The following is a 6000-nucleotide window of genomic DNA, read 5'->3' on the forward strand; positions in this document are numbered from 1 at the left end:
AAGAGACTGCATGCGAAGTGCCTGTACGGTTCTTAGTTGAATGATTTTCAGTTGTATAGGACCCACGCCAGGCCTGTACTGATGAAAATCTCAACTGTCAGACACTAGAACAGAGACGTTGTACTCGTCACAAGAACTTGCTAGAAAATTTAAGAGCTGGCCTTAGGAACAGGAAGCACTAATATGGTTTATCTTCTGTCACGTAGCCTGTAAATGAAGCGCCGATAACAGTAGGCAAATGGGAGCTTCCGTAGAAGCGCGCAGGCAGCAAATCTTTCATCGATGCTTCCGTGAATGAGACAGGAAGAACCCTTATTATACCGTACAGATATAAAGCATCCTCTACCGGATATTCCATACTGATTCGCACAGTACTGGAGTAGTTACGACTCTCTTCACTGAAATATACTTCGTCGCTGCTGTGGCACACTTTCCATTCTCGAAGTGCTGAAAAGGTGGCAAGTATCACACTATTTGTTTTTTCGTTTACACATTTCCAACATTACTGTGACTTATTGTATTACTGTAGTGTATGACATCTGCATTCTTTGCTTACAACATATAAGAGAAGCGTTGCAAATGGCATGACATAACGTAAATCTAATAATCAATGAATAAAAATTATGTTAAGAGAAATTATGCCCAATCCTTTAAAGCTTTGAAAAAATGATTAAAATTCCGGTGGCTGCTAGACGCTAAGACGGAAAGGACTGACGAAGAACTGTGATACAAAATAATATATGCAAAATTCAGTACGATAGTATACAAACCATTCAGGTCTTTTAAGCTCTATTCAAATCCTGACGTTAAGGAGGTAATTATCTAGGTAAACTACTACGGTAGTCTTATCCCTTGCCACAAGTCAAACACTAATCGAGTTGATGTGACTTCTTTCCGGGTTGGGGCAGTGAATAAAGAGTCTTTTTCCCATTTTGGTTCACATACTCTCTGGGTAATCTTGTATTACCTACGCTACTCATTATCCGACTGATACAGGACTTTCGTGACGGTTGTCTCTTGTTTGCACGCTTTAGTGAATCGTAATAACAGTGGCTTACAGTGAACCATTATCCACATTAAGCGTCGTGATTGGCTTCAGTCACTATACAGATACATGAAGTAATAAACTTCTCCGTGATGATAGACACGATAAATAAACTGATCAGCAATCAGACTAGGTCAGTAGACATGACTCCACTGTCTCCCTGCCTCTAAGGCAGGGAGGCTGTACCAGAGGGCTCCGACTTATCACCACTGTAGATTAATTTGTACATCGAAGAAGCAATGAAGTGAGGGAAAATCTGAGCGCAGGAATGAATTCTAGGCTAACAGATACCTATGCTAACATTTGCGTACAACACAGAGGTCAACAGAAGTAAGGAAGTCTTCTTCCAAGGATTCCACAAAATACTTGCCACTAAATACTGATGAAGGATGAAGAAAGCAAAGACGAAGGTAATGAAGCTAGTAGAGAGGAGAACAGGGACTTTCTTAACATCAGAAATAGGAACAGCACAGTAATGGAACAAATCAAAGAATTTTTCTACATAGAGATCAAGATTATGCAGGATGGCCGACACAAGAAACGCATGGGAAGCCGATTGACACAGGGGAAAATAGCTTTACTGATATGGAAACTATGAAGATATTCCTGAAATTGCACGTCTGGAACACAGCATTATACAGAAGTGAAACGTGGACTATCGAAAATGCGGATAAAAAGAAACCGAGGGTCTTTCAAATGCGGTGTCATCGAAGAGCGTTAAGAATTGAGTGATTACATAATAAAGGAAATGAAGAGACACTAAAAAGAATACCTAATACACATCTCTCCCTGGTTCGCCGAGCAACATTCACTACTGAATGGTTTTCTCATTAAAAGTCGGTGAATCATTACCATGAATAAAAATTCGTAACGCACATTGCTATTAAGCTTTCTGTTTCAAACAGGCCCGAAACTTAGGCTCGAAAACTGTGCTCAGTTTACCAAAACCGGTCCAGGCCATTTCCGACTCTTGTGTTTATTTCTTCTGTAATCCTTAAAGCCGCGACATCACTAATAAATTATAGCAACTTGTCTTATTTTTTAATTCCTTTTATTTGTGAAATTGACAAATAAATCCTTGTATTCTAACACATTTTTCAGTCATTGGAGGAATAACTTCTAGTACTAAGCTTCGAGACAAAATATAATTAATTATAGGCAATACACCAATAATATATTCTCACACAACGAACTTGGCAACATTTCGGTGAAACTTTGCTGGTAAATATCCATAATTTTCGAGAAAACATAGAATCCATTCGCCACAACTTGCAGCTGTGAGAAAGACAATGATAGCAGTGAAATTAAAAGCAAATAATTATATAATGTACTCGTGAGGGCATGATTTAGGTTTGCACTAGTTGACTGAAATCAGGTACTCGAAAGATTATTAGAAATAGGCGTCTGACTGACTCATCTGTTCTTCGTTTACTAAAAGCGGTACAATAACACTCAAATTTTATTTGGTTGCAACTTGAAAATATTATTTAACTATGTTACCTGGATCTTACGTCAGTTCTTGGTACAACAACAATATAATAAATGAAAAGTGCTAGTTTACTTTTGTTCTACAGTAGACCAATAGCAAACTAGCCCTTTTCATTTATTATTTATCTACTTTTCTTTTTTTTAATATATCAAATATAGACGTTAATTTTCTTTCAGTCTGAAGTTCAGTTAGGTATTACACTTTGTTGACGTCATTAGCTGATATCTAATCTCATTCACGGTAACTGTGTCAGAAAGGTTGGGGAATCACTGCACTAAAATCTCTTTGTTCCTTTGTCTGTTTAGAATCGAACCAGTAACGCCACCATCGATTATTTAAAGACTCGATATGCCCTGTACAAAACAGTATGAAATGGCTAATTACTTTACAACACTGGAATCGCATTCGGGAGGACGACGTTTCAATCCCGCGTCCGGCCATCCTGATTTAGGTTTTCCGTGATTTCCCTAAATCGCTCCGAGCAAATGCCGGGATGGTTCCTCTGAAAGGGCACGGCCGACGTCCTTCCCCCTTCTTCCCTAATCCGATGAGACCGATGGCCTCGATGTTTGGTCTCTTCCTCCAAACAACCCAACAATTACTTTACATTAGTGAATGTGTTTAATCTATGACCTCAACCATGTAAACTTTTATGACTAAAAATGGCAAACCCTAATTATGTTCGTTGTATTAGTTTCGGATTATTCACCCGTAGACTAATGAAAAAGTCGAAGTAAAAAACAACAAAAATTTTTACTCGTTCCAATGTTTATGACATTATACCTCCTGAGCTATAAACGTACCGATGCAATTGTATAATTTCGCAGTTGCATTCAGCGGTATGTGTGGTTACTGTCTGAGAATGGTTGCCAATAGAATTAAAACATCGTCACTGATGCTAAAGGTTTACTATGTGAAAAGCGAAAATGTATTAACAGATAAACTTTTTTGATTTCATTACTTTACGTGAGGTATCAACGAGAAAAAGTCTCGAAAAAGTTTGAAATTATGTGTATAGTGTGCTGTAAGACGCTATGTGGTCTCATTCTCAAATATTACATGATAATTGTCGGGGTAATTTGCTGCCTGAAGACATATAACCAGTTTCTAACTTTAATACTTGAATTATTGTGGTTAACTTTTACCATAAGATTATTCTTCTTTCATTTGAAAGCCCCTGAAAGGCATTAGATAGGCAACCTGAAACAGTAAGCAAGAGATCGTTTTAGCAATTTAGTAGTATACGTCTAGTTGTTGATAACTTCAGTGATTAGCTTTTACATAGCAGAGATGTGTGTGCTAGGTCTGTAGTTCTTTTTTTATGTCTTGCCTGTCCTTGTTCTTGTGTAGGAGAATAATTACAACGTTGGCCCGTTGCAGGCTCGGCTCTCTGCGGCCCTAGGCAGCAGGCAGCGGCAGCGCGCAGCGGCAGCAGGTAGCGTGCTGGCGGCGCTGTTCACATCTCCTTCTGCGCTGTCCTCCTGCTGTCGCTGTCGCCGCCGCAGCGGCGGCCCCTGGCGCATGCGCGTCCCGCGCCGCATCCATATTCATTGTGCTGTCTGCGACAGACAATGGGCCGCCCCGCCATCCCATTATTCTGTTAAACACTTCATCAAGTACTTTGCGACGTTACACTAATCGTCCGTTTGACTGCGGCCTCCAGTAAATCCAGCCACTGCAGCAGCAGCAGCCTGCCTCACCGATTGTTTTAGAGGGCTCTGCTCTGTGTACAGTAAACCAGCAACCACTCACCAACTATCGCTAAGCTAGCAGGAACTTAGTGCCAGGCACAGAACCGTTACTAACTGCGCAGGAAGGAAACTAAATTATTTGTCACTACTATCATCGTCATCACTGGTTACATCGTTAAACAGTCCCTGTCTCTAAAGAAAAAGAAAAGGACCACCACATTCGCACTGCGTCTTCCTAACGGAATTTAGGAACGCTACTACCGTTACTTCTCAAAACGTATTTTTTACGATGCTACGGGAGTAACTGGCGTTACAATGGTATTCATTATTTATTTAATCTAATCATCTATTGTCCGTCTCCTCCTTCATCCTCTCTCTGTCCATTGCCTCCACCCCTTCTCTCTCTCCATCGCCTCTGCCCACCTACTCTCTTTCCACCCCCTCCATTCCTTACTCTCTGTCCACTCCTCGTGCCCCTCTATCTGTCCATTCGCTCCTCGCCTCTCCCATTCCATCTGCTATTGCCCATCTGTCGATCTTCTCCTTCCCCCTCTGTCCATCTCATCCTTCCCCTCTATGTGCATCTTCTCCTTCCCCTCTATCTCCTCATCACCCCTTCCCAGTCCATCTTATCACCTGGCTCTCTTCCATCTCTTCCTCTCTCATCTCCCAGTCTATTTCCCTCCCCCTCTCTCTGTCCACCTTTGCGGACTCCCATTAACTGTCCGTCTCCCCCACTCTAATCTCCCTGTCTTTATCCTCCTCCCCTAGTCTCTCTCCATCTCCTCTTCCCCTTTTCTCTCTCCAGCTCCTCCTCCATGTCTGTCCATCTACTCCTTTCACCTCTGTCTGTCTTATCCTTCTCTAGGCTCATCTCCTACAGCTCTCTATACATTTCCTCTTCCCCCTCTCCCTGTCCCTCTCCTCCCATTTTCAGTCCATCCCCGCCCTCTTCCTATCTTCTCCTCTTCCATTTCTCCATCTGTTCTCTCCTTCACCTCCTCCTGTCCATCTCCTCCTTCAGCGTCCCTATCTGACCATCTTCTCCTTCACCCTCTCTTCCCACATTATCAATCCCACCTCAACATGAACTTGCTGGTTTTTACCCCCTTAGTATTTCTTTTCAGGCAGTAAGTAATATGTGTACCAAATTTGTCTGATATCGATCCAGAGGTTTAGCTCTTTATCCACTGCTTTCCCTGAGTATGCACTTCTCACATATATTTTCTATGTACTGAACATATTTCACTCATATTTGTACACAAATTTCACCTGTGCCCATAAAGAATTTAATTCTGCAGTTTCGGTATTATTTAGCTCAATGTTCATGAGGCCATATGTCCTGAACTGTGTGACGTACAATGATATAGCATTGCATGTACATCCAGTGGTATATTTGGCTACTGTCTGAGAAATCTGTGGCGAATAGAGTTAACTGGTACAGAAGTAATAAACAAAATAAACTAGTTTTCTTCCGACATTTCTGGGGGGGGGGGGGGGGAGGGGGGGCAGTTAGAAAATGTCGTATAAAGATTTGAAATTATGTGTTAAGTTTGTTTCAAGTCACTAACTGCTCTCATTGGAAAATACTGGATGAATGAAATATAGCTATTTATGCATAGTGAGCTATGATACTTTTTATCCCCAATTTAGGCTACATGTGTACCAAGTTTGGCTGAAAGCGATCCAGTGGCATTAGAAGGAGATGTGGAATATACATATGTACAGATTTATAATATGCATGCATTGATTAACTCTGGTTCTCACTGTATGGA

This window comes from Schistocerca serialis, chromosome 2, assembly GCF_023864345.2.
Source record: "Schistocerca serialis cubense isolate TAMUIC-IGC-003099 chromosome 2, iqSchSeri2.2, whole genome shotgun sequence".
In the NCBI taxonomy this organism is placed as follows: domain Eukaryota; kingdom Metazoa; phylum Arthropoda; class Insecta; order Orthoptera; family Acrididae; genus Schistocerca; species Schistocerca serialis.